Genomic DNA, 16,927 nt, shown 5'->3' on the forward strand with positions numbered 1-16,927 from the left:
CAATTTGTTTTTTAATAAATTTTATTTTATCCCATCCCCCCCTTTGCAGTTTTAATGAGGACGCATCTGTAAGGGTGACTCTAATTAACAATACTGAGTAGAAAAAGTTCAGCCCATTTTCCTTATGATACCTGTGTTACAATATGAACAGAAGGCCCAGGCTTCCCTGTGGGGTGTGCAGCAGATGAGAGGAGGGCAGAGTTCGTGTGGCGCAGTGATTACTTCTGGGAGGGGTGGACTCAGGTATTTACATTTTTAAGGCTACCACTGGCTTTCCTGGCGAGAGCCCGCCCTGTATCTCCAGGGGGTTCTTTTATCTCGCTTTTTCCTCTTTTACTCGGCGGCCCTAGCTCACTCGGCTGAGCCAGTTTTTCTCTTGCTCTTCACTTTTACTTTTTCAAATAAACTTTGCCACTACTTTTTTAAAAAATAATAAAATTTTAGTTTAGGAAGCCCATTTTGAATGGAGTTAAATGAATTTGTAAATAATTCTAAATTTACTTAAAGCAATCTCTGAGTTCACAGGGAGGATGCGGACCACTGAAGGAGACGAGCTCGGTAGGATTCTTTTGGCACCTGTTTTCTTCGAACAAATGATGTCAGTTACACAATCCGGCTTCAACAGCTCCTCTGGTTCGTAGTTCTTTAACTGTCGCGGAAAAGTTGTGCGCGCCTGTGCGTGTATGCAAGAGGCCTTGGGTTCAATCCCCAGCACCAAAAAACCAGCCAATCGATCTATCACCCATCAATCAGTGAAGAGGTTCAAGTATGGGGACTGAGTCCTGCTTTTAAAATTCGTGAGGGGCTGTCGGCTTGATCGCTCTTTACTGGGGCGCTCACCCCCGTCTTTATTTGCCAGGCCTTTCAAGTTCCCTCTCGTGGAGCATGTTTTCACAGAAATCCGGGATAGCCTCGGGCGAGTCCTAATACACAAGGGATACTGACGGTCCACGCTCACGCTCCCATAGTTAGTTCTACCTCACTCCCAAAAAGATATGAAGTCTTGTGCAACACAATCAAGGTAGCCGCCGCTTAATACGCCATAAAAGAAGGAAGAGTTGGGATGGGGAGGAAAATTGGCCAGGAATAAAAGGCCTTTTTCTGCTAACAACACCTCTGTCGCCCCGCGCCCGAACGGAAGGGTCCAAGCCGACGTCTCCGCAGTCACGGCGCGGCCGGGCCCCCGCGCCTAAGGGAGACCTCGCCAGGTGGCCCCAACCCCGGCCGCGCGCGACGCCTCCCTCCAGCTCTGGCGTGGTCTGTTTGGCTGCAGTAACGCTCCGGTCAGCCTACAGGCGGCCGCGGGCTCACTGCTGCCAAGCAGCCCGACGTCATCATCCCGCGTCGCGCAGGCGCCCTCTCTAAGCGCTCTTTAATGTGAGATCGGCAATCGTTTTGCGGAGTGTCAGGATGGCCGAGTGGTCTAAGGCGCCAGACTCAAGCTCTGCTTCCCGCGTTCGGGGATTCTGGTCTCCGTATGGAGGCGTGGGTTCGAATCCCACTTCTGACACATTGGTTTTCTTGCCTCATTTTGGAACACACAAACACAACAAACTATTGTACATGAACTAGCAAGCCTACTTTCAAACACTTTTAAAATTTTGTCTTAAGAATTGGCAACACAAAAGACAAGCAGAAGCTTCGCGAGGTCTTTGAGAGCCGCGAGATTTCCGGCAGAGAAGCTCGGTCCCAGCGGGGCCGCCCCACCCCCCGGGCGCGTGCCCGCGGCGCGTTCTGGACGCTTCCGGGCGCGCGGCGGCGCCACGGTCGCCTGAGGGTGCGCGCTTCCCCGCCGCGTCCGCTCCTCAGCCCTGCCGGGTCCCCTGGGCGCGCAGCACCCGCCGAGAGCGCGGAGCCGCCCCTCTGGCCCGGCCCCGCGTTGTGGGCGAGAAACTGCCAGACCCACGCGCTTCCCCGGAGATGAGTGCACTGGTGGATGTTCTAAGGAGGCATCGGTCACCTGGGGCCAGGTCTTCCGAGACCCCTGACCCACCCCGCACCGCCGAGGATCCTTGCTCGGGCCTGGTTCGCTTGTCACGTGACTTGTTTCCCCGTCGGATGCCCGTTTAATCAGTGTTACCCAAGCAACTGTACCGGTCGTAATCGTATTGGTTGTTCATAGCTTTGCCCACCTTGTGATTTTTCACTGGGTCAGTATTACCCAAGAGACTGTATTTGTAATGTTACCAGTTGACTATAGTTTTGTTCCACCTTGAACCTGCTTCACCTGGTGGCTTTGTCCCATAAAACGCCTTTGAGAAGGAGGGTGGGCGGGCAACCCACTTTTCTGTCCCCCTCTGTCTCTCTTAGACTGAAGCTATCTTTCAGTAAATTTTTTCTACACTTAACCTCCGTTGTTCCTAGACTTCATTCTTCAATTTTAGAGAACACGAACTCGCGCTTCGGATATGTAGCTGGTTTGGGAGTTACGTCTGTTCGCCCTGTATCAATTCAGCCTGGAACCTCTTAACGTAGGTTCACTGCTTTTTACCCCTGAGATCCCAGGAACAGTTTTCTATAGTGTCTTCAGTAGAAATGTAAATTGTAAAATAACTCAAAATCAGTGAAAGTTGTTGAGCAGGGTGATGCTTACCTGCAATTCCAGTAACTCCAGAGACTGAGACAGGAGGGACACAAGTTCAAGGCCAGCCTGGGTAACTTGGTGAGACCCTGTCTCAAAATTTTAAAAATTCATGGTCTATGGCTGGGGATTAACTCAATGGGAGGCTCTAGATTCAATCCCCAGTATAGAAAAAATAAAGTTACCCCACACAAGGTAAGCTGGGGTTTTGTTTTGTTTTGTTTTTAAAAGACACTTACATTTTTTCTGATGAAATTGGAAATGGAGATAACTATTAACTTCAAAACTGAATAGGAGCCCACTATTTAGCTAATACAGTCTTGTAGACTTGAGTTTTAGAGTTGATACTGTTGAGCCAAAAATAATAGAGATTATTGTTTTGGCTTGAGCACAGTAGGCCTCAGGTGCCCAGAACACACCAAAATAGATTCTCTTATGTTAAGTGCCACATAATCAAGTGAAAGTTTAATGCAGTAGTGTGACATAGGAATGTGTAGAAACTTGCTTCAGTGACAGTGTAACAAATACCTAGAGGCTGGACCTGTAGGTGTCTGCCTTCATTTTCTGTCTCTCTTATCAGCTCAAAACTTGGGACAGATTTCTGTTTGGCTTTGCACAGAGGTATGTCAGTCACTTCGATCATCCTGTCCCCCTGAAGTATGAAGACACCAACATCAGAGTAACCAAAGCTGCCTCGAAAGCACAAGGTACTGAGTTCGATCCCCAATACCAAAAAAAAAAAAGTAACCAAAGCAATTCTCAAGACAAAGGCGGTTCCAGGCCCCCTGAGAAATGCCCTAACATCTGGAGCCATTGTCCTAAACCTGTAATCACCTCGGATGCAGGAAAAGCAGAGCCTCACAGATGACTCATGATGAAACTAACTCTCCACTACACCAGCCAAGCCTAAGCCAGACTGGAACACAACCAGGGCTACCCCCAGAGCAGGAGATGAACGCTTCCTGGGGCAGTGCTGGCTTTCCCAGCACCTTACAGAACCAACCTGGGTACCAGTCAACCACCTCCTTGTCCTTTGTGCCTTCTAAAGAGTGTAAACAAACACAAGCAAACTGAGGTGTCTATTCTCTGCCAGCAATGACTCAAGCAGGCAGCAGCCTCTGCCCTGGAGACCACCTTCTAGAAGAGTAAACAAGGGAGGCATCAGGGCCAGGAGACAAAGACAATGCTGGGAGGAGAGGCCCGGGGACTGGGTATGATGTGCAGCAGGGGTTGGGGCTGTCTGCACAATGACTCTCCCACAGCTGCAGCAGTGAAGGGGATGATGACAGCCACTCACTCGTGTATTCTAAGGGTTAAGTGAGTGAACATGCGTGAAAATGTCTAGCGTGTGCCTGGCCACAGTATGACTCTCTTTAGTAAGTGATTACCATTCATCTAAGATGTAATTTAAAATGTTTTACTTCTGATTTTTTTTAACTTCCATACAATGAAATAGATATTTGCATAGCTTGTTTATTTTTTTAAAACGGTCAACCCAGGATGGTAACAGGCAGCTGATTGCACAGCAGAACATTTCTGAAGAAATAATATCACAAGTGAAAATCCGTGAAAAACTCAGTGTAGTTACTGGCCAGAGACCTGGAGGCAGAGAAGCATCAAGCACAGGGCAGCTTTGCAGCCCTGAGGAACAGCTCAGGGTGAGTGGGAAGAGTTTCACAGGGCCACCTTCCTGCTGCCACCCCTCTCCAGGGTGGTGGCAGGCATGGGAAAGTCCTGGGTACTCTGGCTGCACATGCCCTGGAGAAGCCACTCAGGAGCCACCTCACACACGCTGGGATGTGGAAAGCCTTTCAGGGCTCACACCTGACTCCATCAGAGAATCTGTGCTTCTCTAGTGTGGAAAATGCAATGAAGCTCTTTGGTCAGATCCAGATTAATTTACCACCAATCAAGGAATCACTCAGGAGACAGCCCCCAACTTTTATGTTCTGTACTGGGGACTGAACCTAGGGAATGCTGAGCGACATCCTCAATCCATTTTATTTTATTTTGAGACAGGGTCTTGCTAAGTTGCCTAATGTGGCTTGGAATTTGAATACTCCTGCCCCAGCCTACTGAGTAATTTGTGATTTTATTTCTTTAGAAATATTCTGTGCTATCAGCTGCCTGTTAGCAATCCTGGGCTTACCGTCTAAAGAAATTGGGTCAAGAGGCCTGGATTGAGACAAGGCCTTTTATAAATGCAGTGAATGTGGGAAAGCCTTTGAAAGCAAGTCTTGTTCAACATGAGAGAGTTCACATAGGGGAGAACCATAGACAGTAATGACTGTGAAAAACTTTAGCCAAAAACATCAAACTGTCCAGCATTGGCCAGTTCCTTCTAACAGAATCCTTGTGTGTTCTTTGGAAAAATATCCAGTAAGAGGCCAGGCTGTTGTGGACATGAGGAAGTCCGCTCCAAAGAACCCTGAAATGCAAGTAAGAGGAGTAAAGTCCTGAGATCCTCTAGCACAGGCCTGGACTGACGATACTGCAAAATTGAGAAGTGTGCACACCCTGTCCAGTTCTCTAGAAGCAGCTCCCCCACAGCAGGAAGTTCATCTGGCAACTGAGCACCAGATGCATCAGAAGCCACCACCTTCAATTTTTTATTTTAGCACACTTAGTCTAATATGCGCAAAGTCTGTTTTTTCTGTTCCTTCTGTTTTTGTTCCTAGCCCGTTTCCCAAGGTTTCTCTGATAACAGCCTGTTTAGGTCCATATAGAGTTTGAATTCTTTGTCTTCAGCCTTTCCAATTTCCTGTATATTCAAGAGAGAATAAACACAAACTCATGTCCATTCACTTGGCATATGTTGTCATGTCTGCCACATGCCAGTAATGAGTAAAATGGGCAAAATCTCTGGTTTCATACAAGTCACATCCCACGGCAGCCAACAGGGCTGGCGGGGGCCAGACAGGGAGACTGTGGCTGGGCCAGGTGCACCCAGGTGGAGATTTGGGGCCCTCAGGGCCACTGTCCCCTCCACCCCTCTGGACTGCTCTCCTTCTGTTCCAGCTGCCAGCAGCAGCCCTCTGTGCCCGGCAGTCCCGAGTTTCCCCTGCAGAGCTAGTCTTCCACAAGCCCTGTTGCCGGACTGGGTAGCCCAGAGGACATTGCTGGCCCCACACCAAGTCGCTGCAGGCCGGTCGATCAGCCCCAGCCTGATCCCCACATGTTCACAGCAGACCTCCCAGTGTCCACCCACATCTTGCATAGGATCAGCCTTCATCCGGGCCAGCCTGACTTCCAAGCTAAGTTCTCTTTCTCAGCCTTAGATCCCATCACCTGAAGTCCAGAACCCTGTTTTATTTTGTGGTTTAGTGTTGTTTTTTTTCAAACTGAAGCATACAGTACAGTGTGAACTTCAACAGAAAACAGAATAACTCATCCTTCTCTAGTGCAGCTCGTTCTCAGCCTAGACAGAAATAAAAGAGGACACATAGCATTGGGTTCTTAGAGTCTGTTTTAGTTACTGTTCTCATTGTTGAGACAAAATACCAAATACCCAAAGTTAAAGGAGGAAAGGTTTATTTAGCTCACAGTTTGTTCAGCTTTTAGTCCATAATCAGCTGGCTTTAAGGCAGGGTGGATGCCAGAGGGGCATCGCACAGGAAAAATAGTTTATTTCCGACAGGTAGCAAAACAAGTAAGGGCCAACCACAGCTCTTTTTATCTCATATCTTATCTAGGCTACTTAGGGAGGGCAGCACTCAGAACCTTAATCTTAGTGTCCTTGATCTTAGCACTGCACCATGAATCAATTCTAGCACCGCACACTCTAGACCCAGCCACCTCTGAAAACGCCCCACCTATGGCTGCATGAAGCTTTGGGGGATGTCTAGGCACAGCCGTAACATTTCACCCCGGCCCTCCAAAGACTCATGCACATCTTTTTATGTCAAAGGCATTTAGTTTATCTCTAAGAGTTCCCAAAGTCCTAACTGTTTCAGCATTGCTGAAAAATCTTAAGTCTAAAAACTCTTCTGAGATTTAAGGCCAACTCATAGCTGTAAGCCCCTGTATAAATGAAAAGAAAGTTGAACACTTTTAACGTGCAATGGCGTAAGATAAATGTCATCATTCTAAAAGGTACAAATAGGGGGATACAAAGGAATGGGACCAAAGCAAGTCTAAAATTTAGCAGGGCAAACATTAAGTCCTGTAGTTTCACGTGCAGCCCCTGAGGCAATTTGCAGCAAGATGTGAACTGCAAAGGCTTGGGTGCCTCTGCCCCTACGGCACTGTGGGTGGTTGTAGCTCCCATGGCTTCTGTCTTGGGCTGGCTCTGCTCCCTCCTTTCAGTTTCCCTCAGACGATCCATGTTTTTCAATATTCTAACCTTCTGGGGTCTCCACTGCACCTTTGTCTTCACACTCACAGCTTCATACACAGCCCTCTCAGGGCCACACTGGCAGGCCTCCCAGGCCTTTTTTCGAAATCTGGGTGGAAGCCTTTTTGACCCAAGTCTTTTTTTTTTTTTTTTTTTTTGGTACCAGGGATCGAACTCAGGTCCTTGAGCTTGCAAAGCAGGCGATGGAACCACTGAGCTAAATCCCCGGCGACACAAGTCTTGCATTCTGCATGCACCTAACACCAGCACCATGCGATGACACCAAGGTCTGCTGCCAACTGGAGCAGTAGCCAGGCTTTTTTTTCCTCTTGGCTGTAGATGTCGAGTGCCTAGAACCAGATCCTCAGGAGCAACTTTTTAGGATGTCAGCAGTTGGAACATTGTGCTCCAGGGCTCTCTTCTCAAAGCAAAGTCTTTTACTTTTGTAATTTTTTTTTTTTTTTTGGTACCTGAGATCAAACTTGGGACCTTCCACTTTCGAGGCACACGGCAGCACCACTGAGCAAAATTCCTGGCCCTTTTGTAATTTTGAGACTGCAAAAGATGGAGTCCTGCTTCTCAAGTGATGCCCTCAGGCCATCTTTTCCATTCTCTTGTTCCTTCTCAGCAATCAGGATCTCCTCTGCCCTACCTTTGCAGTCCACAGGTTTAGTGGAGCTTCTTTTCTGGCCAAACTCAGTGTTTTAAATCATTCTGCTAGGCTCTTTGCTCTTGATTCTCAACATAAATCTGGCTAAAAGCCCCCAACAATAGCCGTGCCATGTACTCAACATTAAACTGTCTTGAAATTTTTGCTGCAAGATTATTCTGCTGCCCCTAATCTCTGTCTCGGGCAAAGTCTGTGGACACAAGTAAAATGTAGACAAACTTTCTGCCAAGCCATAACACACATCATCTGGAGTCCAACAGCCAATGCAGTCCTGCTTCCCAGCAGAAACCTCCCAAGCCTGGTCTTTATCAGCATCATTTCTGTCAGAATTCTAGCCTTCTGAGCTCTGACCAGGATCTTCCATAAAGTAAAGCCTAAGGCGTTCCAGCTCTACTTTTTTAGTTGGAGTCTTTGAACCTTTCCAAATCCTTCCCACAAGCCAGGTCCAAAGGCTCCTGAACCACATGGTCAGGTACAGTCACAACGACCCCACTCCTGGTACCAAACTCTGTCTTGGTTACTTTTCTCGTTGTTGAGACAAAATATCTGACAGCCAGAGTTAAAGGAGGAAAGATTTATTTAGCTCACAGTTGGTCAAGATTTTAGTCCGTAATCAGCTGGCTGTAAGGCACAGCGGTGTGCCAGACAGGAATCACAGAGGAGAAACAGTTCACGGCAGGCAGAAGGTAGCAAAACAAGCAAGGGACAATCACAGCTCATTTTATCCCATATATATATATAATATATGGGATATATATAATATATATAATATATATGGGATATATATAATATATATAATATATATGGGATATATATATATAAATATATATATATATATATATATATATATATATATATATATATATATATATTTAAACCAGGGATTGAACTCAGGACCTTGCACTTGCCAGGCAGATGTGGTGCCACTGAGCTACATCCCTGGCCCTATCCCTTATATCTTATTAGACTACTTAGGGCAGGTAGCACTCAGACCCTTAATCTTAGTATCCTTGATCTTAGCACTGCACCATGAATCAATTCGAGGATCACAGACTCTAGGTCCAGCCACCTCAGGAAAAGCCCCACCTATGACTGCATGAAACTTTGGGGGGGACCTCGAGACACAGCCGTAACAGGGTCAGACAAGACACCACCTTGTATCTGTGCTGGACCTACCCTTGCCCACGTTTTAATTTCTGAAATTGAAATGCATTACAGTCTTCTCCATTTAAAAGATTTTTCTTTTTTAATGATAAATAAGATGCACCTTAGAACCAAAGACATCTTATATTTGGTGAAGTAACAGTAACAAGTGGCCATACTAACACTGCATCTTAGATTTGGTGAAGTAACCATAACAAGTGGAATAACGGCCATACTAACACTTGATAAATGCAGCTGTTGTCATTAATTCACTGGTGTTTTCACATATTCATTCATGGACACAACAAGCTGTATGGCTCATGGACATTATTTGGAGATAAAAAGTCAATGTGGAATGTGCTCGTGGAGAGCATGGTTCCTTCTACCTCAGGCAAATAAAGCTTGTCTTGCAGTAGGATATGTAAAATGTAAAGTTTTCATTTTAATTTTTTTCTTCTCTGTTGGAGACAAAACCTAGGGCTGCATGCATATTAAGCACACCACTGAGCTACACTCCCAGCCTCAAAATTTAGGGTTAATAAAATCATAGAGCTGGGGTGTGGCTCGGTGGTAAAATACTTCCCCTATCATTACATACAGGGCCATGGGTGTGATCGCCAGCACTGCTACACACACACACACACACACACACACACACACAGAGCAAATATGTATATGTGCACATGTACTATAGGAAATAATTCCTGCAGGTGTAAAGGTAAGAAGAGTCCATATGGCTATTTGGTTTTTGGTTTTTTTTGGTACCAGGGATTGAACTCGGTTCCTTGCGCTTGCGAGGCAGACAGCAGAACCACTGAGCTAAATCTCTGGCCCCTATATGGCTATTTGTATATGTCATCTATAGTACATGTAGCCCACACTGAATACTGACATGAATCAAAGAGCTGGGCACATTGGCACATGCTTGTAATCCCCAGCACTCTGGAAGGCTGCAGCAGGAAGACTGCAAGTTTGAACCCAGTCTGGACAATTTAGGGACTTAGCAAGACCCTGTCTCACTGGGCGTGGTGCAGGCCTCTAATCCCAGCACTGGGAGGCTGAGGCGAGGCAGAAGGATCATCATGAGTTGGAGGCCAGCCTGAACTACACAGTGAGACTGTGTCTCAGATAACAAAAAGAAAAACAAAATGAAAAAGACCCGGTCTTAATATAAAAAATTAAAAAGGGGCTGGGGATGAAGCTCAATGTGAAGGCCCTGGTTGCAGTCCCTAGTATGGCAATTAATCAATCAAATAAAGAAAAGTATTGTTATTAGTTTGCTAGGACTTCTGTAACATTGCCACAAACTGGATGGTACTTTTGCTTTAACAACAGAAATTCATTGTCTCACAGCTCTGGGGCTAGAAGTACAGGCAAGGTGTCAGCAGGGCAGTTCCTTCCAGCTCTGACGCAGCTGTCCCTGCCTGTCCCGGATGCCGGCTCCTTAGGCTTCAGGAGCATCAGCTTTTTGCAGCCTTTCTCTCCACACAGCCTTCTCCTGTGTGTGTGACTGTCATTAGGTCCAAACCTACCCCCTTTCTAAACACACTTGTTATATATTGAATTGGAGCTACTAGTTTAACTTAACCCAAATAAGGTCACATTCTGAAGAATGCCCAGCTGCCCTCAAACTCATGGCAGTCCTCCTGCCTCAGCTCCTGAATGTTGAGATTAGAGGCACGCACCACCATGCCTGGCGATTATCCATGTTTAAACTTAGGAAGTTATGATGTTGGAGGTGGCAGAACATTAGTTCTGACACCAGTGAGAAACAAAACGAGAGGTACCTGGAGTCAGAGGTGTCTGACCACAGTGGGAAGCACCTGGAGTTAGGGGTGTCAGACCCTTACACACTGAAAGCCTGAGCTGTGTTGAGGCTCATCGAAAGCTCTTGAGGAGTTCTCTTCCTGGGTTCTTCTTCCTTCTGCCTATTCCTGTAACCAACCTGTGATCTTCAATAAACATTTACTACTTACTACTTACTATGAGGTGCACAGTTGGCAATTTTTTCCTCGTGTGCCCAAGAACCTGGACTATTTTGCCCCACTCAACTGTAACAGCCTGACCATACCCAGTTAACATCCAGGCCACAAGCCCACCACATGGCAGCTGGATCTTTATTGGATTCACTCAGAGAAGAATACTGCCTGAGCCGAGATTTAACCACCAGAACATGCACAGCAATATGCTATCACCATAGAAGTGAATTTTGTTTCTGTTGTGCTATTTCACAGGTCTGTGTCCTTTTTGTTGCTGTCATTGCTATAAAACCACTGAATGGGTACTGCATGAAGAATAACAGCTTAGCCTGCTCGTGGGTGGAGGCCAGGTGCTCCAGGCTCAAGGCCGAGTCCAGTGAGTCCTCTTGCTGGCCGGGAGACTGCTGAATCCCAGTGTGCATAGGGCACCAAACGGCAAGAGGGCACAGGCAGGAACAAACTGGCTTGCATGACAGACCTGCCCTCCGGACAGGCACGGACCCACTGACCTGCTGATCCACGAGAGCCCTCGGGCCGACTCACCTCCTGAAAGCCAACCAAGTCCCACCTTGTACTACCTTACGATGGGGGTAAAATTCCAATGTGAGTTTTGTGGGCATCTTCAAACCCCGGCATTCTGGATGGGGGTCCTCACAGCTGGTGGGTCCTAGAATGTGCATGAGGGCAGACACTCATAAATGGGTGTTGTCAGGAGGAACAAGAGGCTGCGAAACCAGATTGGCCACGACAAATGTGTGCAGAGGAATTGCCTGCATTTATGTTTGCTTGTTGGCCTGAAAGAAAGAAAAAAAAGAAAGGAAAGAAAGAAAAGAAAGAAAGGAAGAAGAAAGGAAGGAAGGAGGGAGGGAGGGAGGAGCGGAGATGTAGCTTAGTGGCTCAGTGCCTGCCTAGCAAGTGCAAAATCCTGAGTCTGATACCTGGTACGGGGGGGAGACGGACACGGACGGACAGCTTTACTGAGGTCTAATACACACACAACAAAATTCACCAATCTTTTTTTTTGTACCTGGGATCGAACTCGGGTCTTTGCACTTGCACAGTAGGCAGTGAAACCACTGAGCTAAATCCCCGGCCCCAAATTCAACAATCTTTAGAGTAAAATGTGATAGGGTCTGACAAATGTATTGCCATGTAAGTCACCATAATCAGAGAATGTTTACTCCTTGAGTCCCCTCCCCACCTCTGGTCTCTGGCAAACACCAGTGTGCTTTCTGCCACTATCATTTTCCCTTTTCTAGAACTCAGTAGAACCCTGCAAGATGCAGTCATTTGTATCTGCCTTCTTCCCTTGGCAATAATGCTCGGGAGAGACATCCACACTGTTGCATATGCAGGTAGTTCCCCGTCTCACTGATGGGCAGAGTCCCAACACATGGATATGCCAGTCTCTTTATTTGTTGACCTGTTAGTTAATGGACCTCAGCATGAAGCTGCATTTTTATTTTCCTTACACATGCATGCTGTCAGGGAGAGGGCTGCTTGGTTGGATGATGGTAAATGCAGCTGATTTTGCAGGATTCCTGGTCCTGCTCCTTCCATGCTGCTGGGACTATTCCGGGGGAGGGGGTTGCTGGCTTATGGTTCCAAGGACAGCAACAATGTCAGAAAAATGTGCCAGATTTTTAGGCTGTGTTCCAGATCCATTGTGTTATTTCTAACTATGGTGATGAAGCACAGTTAAATTGGCAAGTTTGGAATCACTGATGACCACAGAACTGGGAAAACTGTTGTGAACCTCACAGGAAGGTGAAAGGACTGTGGAGTGATCAACACCAGACTTGCCATGTGACTCAGAAACCTAGGGGAAAAAAAGGCAGAATAATCTCTTCCCATCCTGGCTGTTTCATTGTATGACAACCTCACCTGCTGCCTGGACCACGAAGAATCAAGACAAAACCACTGGTGGGGCTGAGGTGTCCTGAAGGAGTAGAACACTTGCCTCCCATGCACTGAGGTTCTGGGTTCCATCCCCAGCATCATATCAAAAAAGAAACAAAAACAAAACCAGCAAAATGGGCGTGGTGGCTCACAGCTGTAAACCTCAGGCTGAGACAGAAAGACTGCCTGAAGTTCAAAGCCAGCCTGGGACACATAGTGAGAGCCTGCCTCAGAAAACCAAAGCAAACCAAAGCAAGCCAAACCAGAACAAAGAAACAACAACAAAAACACCCAGAAATGGCAATTAAAAAAGGAAAAGCTGTGATTGAGGGCATCTGGGGTGGAACTGGAGGTCACTAACAAGAGGAGCAAGCTAGACCCAGGAGGACAGGATGTCACTCATATGTGGAGTATGAAAGTGTCGACCTCACAGAGACTAAGAGCAGAGTGGAGGTCACCACAGGCTGAGGAGAGGGCTGGGGAGAGGCCCATCCGCGGGCACTAAGTTCTAGTTGAATAGCAGCTGTAAATTCTGGTGTGCTGTTGTACCATCAGGTGTCTAGATGGAGATAACATATGTCTCCACCACTTTTTGTCTCTCAAACAAAATAGTCGATGCCTGTAACTTAAAGGAGGAGAGGGTGGATTTTGGCTGATAGTGGCGCGGGTCTCTGACCACGCATGGCAGGACAACCCCAGGGGAAATGGCACCTTGCAAGGGCCTGGCAGGGGAGAGCTGCTCACATCCGGGGGCCCAGGAAGCAGCGAGCAAAGGGAGGAGCCAGGGAGGGAGACACATCCTTGCAGGTCACACCCCCAGGCATCCCTCCAAGCAGGTCCGGCCAGCTAACGGCGGACTCGGCTACCGAGCACATTAGTGGGTGAATCTTCCGATGAACACAGCTCCCATGATCCAATCACCTTCCATACACAGGAAGTTTCGTGGAGGGGGGGGGACCCCACATCTAAACCATGACAACCAACCACATATCAAAAGGCTAGGAGTGAGGAGTTTGAATGTTTTTACCATAAAAAACTGACAAATGTGTGAGGGGGTAAGAAGAAAACCTGGAGTCTGATTTAAACATTACTTGATATAATATGTGTATCAAAAATATAACAATACTCTGCAAATAAGTATAATTTTATGTATCAAAATAAATTTAAATTTATATCTATGTATTTCATTTTTTGGTGATAATGTAAACAGTATTCTGTTTCTAAATCCTTTTTTTTTCTTTTGAGATAAGATCTCACTATGTACTTTGGGCTGGCCTGCAAGTCTGAATGTTGGGATTACAAGGCAGGTGCCACCACACCTAGATTGGTATTGTTTTTACTTTCAAATTCCACCTTTTCATTGTATATTGGAATGAGACTGACTATTGTATATTAGCCTGCATCCTCCATCCTTACTATAGTCAATTTTTGTTCCACAATTCTTTTCCTGGCCTTTTTTTTTACATTTTCTATATAGATATTACATTATCTGCAAGTAAAGATACTTTTAGTTCTTTCTTCCCAGGCTGTACACCTTTTGTTTCCTTTGCACGTTTAATTGCATTAGCTAGGGCTTCTACTACACTCCTGGAGGAAGTGGTGAGAGGAGACATCCTTGCTATATTCATCTTAGAAGAAAGGCTTCTCATTTCTCACCATTAAGTATAACATAGCTTTAGGGTTTTTTTTGTACATGTTATCAAGTTGAGGAAGTTCCCTCTATTCCTAGTTTGCTGAAAGCTTTTTTTTCCTAGCCATAAATAAGTGTTGTATATTTTCAATTTTCTTCTGTATCTACTAATGACAGGAGCTTTCTTCTTTAGCCTGTTAATGAGATGGATTACATTAATTTTCAAATAAACCAATATTGTATACCTGGAATAAATCCCATTTGCTTGTGGTGTATAATTCTTTTTATGCTATACTTTTATACTATACTTTTTATACTATACTTTTTATTGGATTCAATTTGTAATATTTCATCAAGGATTTTTGTATCTCTGCTCATAGGAGATACTGGTCTGTAGTTTTTCTTGTCTTGATCTAGCTTTGGTATTAATTCTAGCCTCATAGAATGAATTAAAAAATGTTCCCTCTTTCTATTTTTGGAAAAGATTGAAGAGAACTGACATTATTTTTTCCTTAAATATTTGAAAAAATCACCAATATACCATCTGGGCATGGTGCTTTACTGTTTGGAAGACTATTAATTATTAATTCAATTTATTTTTTTAATTCAACTTCTTTAATGGTTACAAGAACCTTTTAGATTATCTCTCCTTGTGTGCATTTTGGTAAATCGCATCCTGGGATTAGATTAGGCTTCTGGGCTTCCTGTCCTGTGAGCTCATTCCTGTCATCTCTGGTGTGAGTTTTGGCCCCAGGACTCCTTCTGAAGCCCAAGCATGACTGTTTACAGGGTCAGCCGTAGGAACTCACCAATGAGACGGGGGACTCACCTACCACCCAGAGCCTGTGCCCTGAGACTCAGAGTGGAGTTCCTTGACACAGGAAGAGGAGAGAAGCAAAATGCAAAGAAGGCAAGGGGAGGACGCTCTATGTGAAGGAAGTAAGCACATTCTTGGCTTTAGAAAGAAATCTTTTTTTTCTGCAGCGCTGGGACCAGAACCCAGGAACTTGCCCATGCTAGGCAATCACCCGTCACTGGACTGCACCCTCACCTCCCGACCCTGCATTAGAAGGTGAGCGTTTGCTGCGGTTGGGACCATTTCTGTGCAGTTCTGCCCTCATCTCTGCTCCAGTAGAGCTCAAGGTACACAACACAGGGTAGGATGGTTAAGGTTAGGAACCGCCCTAAAAATTTCCGGTGTCCAGGAGCAGGCAACGCCCTTAGCTAAGAGAATTACTCACTTTATTGCAATCTTGATTGATGCTGTGGACAGGTATTCTTTTGTGTATTCTTGGAGGTGTTGGATATCTAACCCCAGCCTCACACATGGTAAGCACTCACCCTGCCGCTGAGCTACACTCCCGCCTAGAATTGAAATTCCGATACCTTAGAGCATGGATGAATCTCGAAAGCGTTTTGCTAAGTGAAATAGGCCCAACAACAAAGGATGAATACCGAATAATTCCATTTACGTGAAATGTGTAGAACAGGCACACATGCAGAGACAGGAAGTAGACTGGAGTTGAGCAAGGGCTGAAAGAATGGAGAAAAACTGAGAGCTAATGCTTCACTTAATGGGCGGAATCGGGAGTTAATGGTTGCAGAACTTCTGTTGAAGGCGATAAAAACCTCAAATTTTAAGTTTAAAAAATAAAATGATAATTTTTATTTTATACATATTTTACCATAAGAAAACAAAACTAAATCATGGTAATAAACAACAAAATTTTGTTTTAAATACTGAGGCTCAGGGCCGGGGATTTAGCTCAGCGGTTCCACCGCCTGCCTCCCAAGGGAAAGGTCTCGAGTTCGATCAGCTCCGAAAATAATATATTTTAGCTTAGTTTCCAGATTTACCTGTTGTTATGCAGCTTTGGACGAGAAACTAACCTTTTTAGGTCTCGGTTTCTGCCTCCGTGAAATGGGAATATTGATAAGGCTCGTGGTGGTGTGACGCAGGCACCGTGTGCGCCGTCAGCGGATGTCGACCTGTGCTGCGGCAAAGTCAGAGGTCGTTATCATGCTCACGTCGGTGCCGAGGGCAGACGGGGCCTCCCGCGGGCCAGGCACACCGCACACGGGGGGCACCCTCCGCTCTCTTCCTTCTCATCTCAGCTCCTTATTATTTTGCAGGGACTCGGAACCAATTGTAGTGCCCCGCCCCCTGCAATGACTTGACTTCCCCCGTGCGGCCCGGAAGTCAGATCCTTAGTGACGCCCCCTCCCCCGGGCAGCAGTAAGAAGGCAAACGTCACACACACCGGACTTAACCGTCGTTCAGTTTAATCTCCTTCCGCCTAGTAGCACAGGAAGGAAAAACGTCGACCACGAAGGGACTCGAACCCTCAATCTCCTGATCCGGAATCAGACGCCTTATCCATTAGGCCACGCGGCCAGCGGCGGGGGAGATTGGCCACGTGGACTCAAAGATAGGGGCGCTGAGCGTCCAGGGCCGGCTGGGACGACCGCGAAGGCCCGGCGCCCCTGAAACCGCTTCCTGAACCCGAAACTCAGCGGCATTGAATGTGCAGAGCCCGGGCGGTGAGGGCCGCGGTCCGCGGGCTGGAGGGGCGGGGCCCGTGGAGGCGACGACTCCCCTCGCCCACCTGCTCACTTGGGGTCCACCCGCAGAGCGGGGGTTTCGCGGGTCCCGTGGTCATCCAACCGTGGGTAGGAGGGGAGCGCCCAGCTA

At 46.6% G+C, this 16,927-nt stretch overlaps 2 non-coding genes across 2 annotated transcripts; one reads left to right on the forward strand and one right to left on the reverse strand.

Annotated features, from left to right (window-relative positions):
* Window positions 1-1,404: 1,404 nt before the first annotated feature.
* Trnal-caa (transfer RNA leucine (anticodon CAA)) lies at window positions 1,405-1,510 on the forward strand. Its single transcript has 2 exons — window positions 1,405-1,442; window positions 1,465-1,510. It is a non-coding gene; the product is annotated as a tRNA-Leu (tRNA).
* A 15,047-nt stretch (window positions 1,511-16,557) lies between these two features.
* Trnar-ccg (transfer RNA arginine (anticodon CCG)) lies at window positions 16,558-16,630 on the reverse strand. Its single transcript has one exon. It is a non-coding gene; the product is annotated as a tRNA-Arg (tRNA).
* Window positions 16,631-16,927: the final 297 nt, after the last annotated feature.

The sequence above is a fragment of the Heterocephalus glaber genome, unplaced genomic scaffold (genome assembly GCF_053883595.1).
Source record: "Heterocephalus glaber isolate CG9 unplaced genomic scaffold, H.glaber_assembly_v1.0 deba00001472, whole genome shotgun sequence".
In the NCBI taxonomy this organism is placed as follows: Eukaryota; Metazoa; Chordata; class Mammalia; order Rodentia; family Bathyergidae; genus Heterocephalus; species Heterocephalus glaber.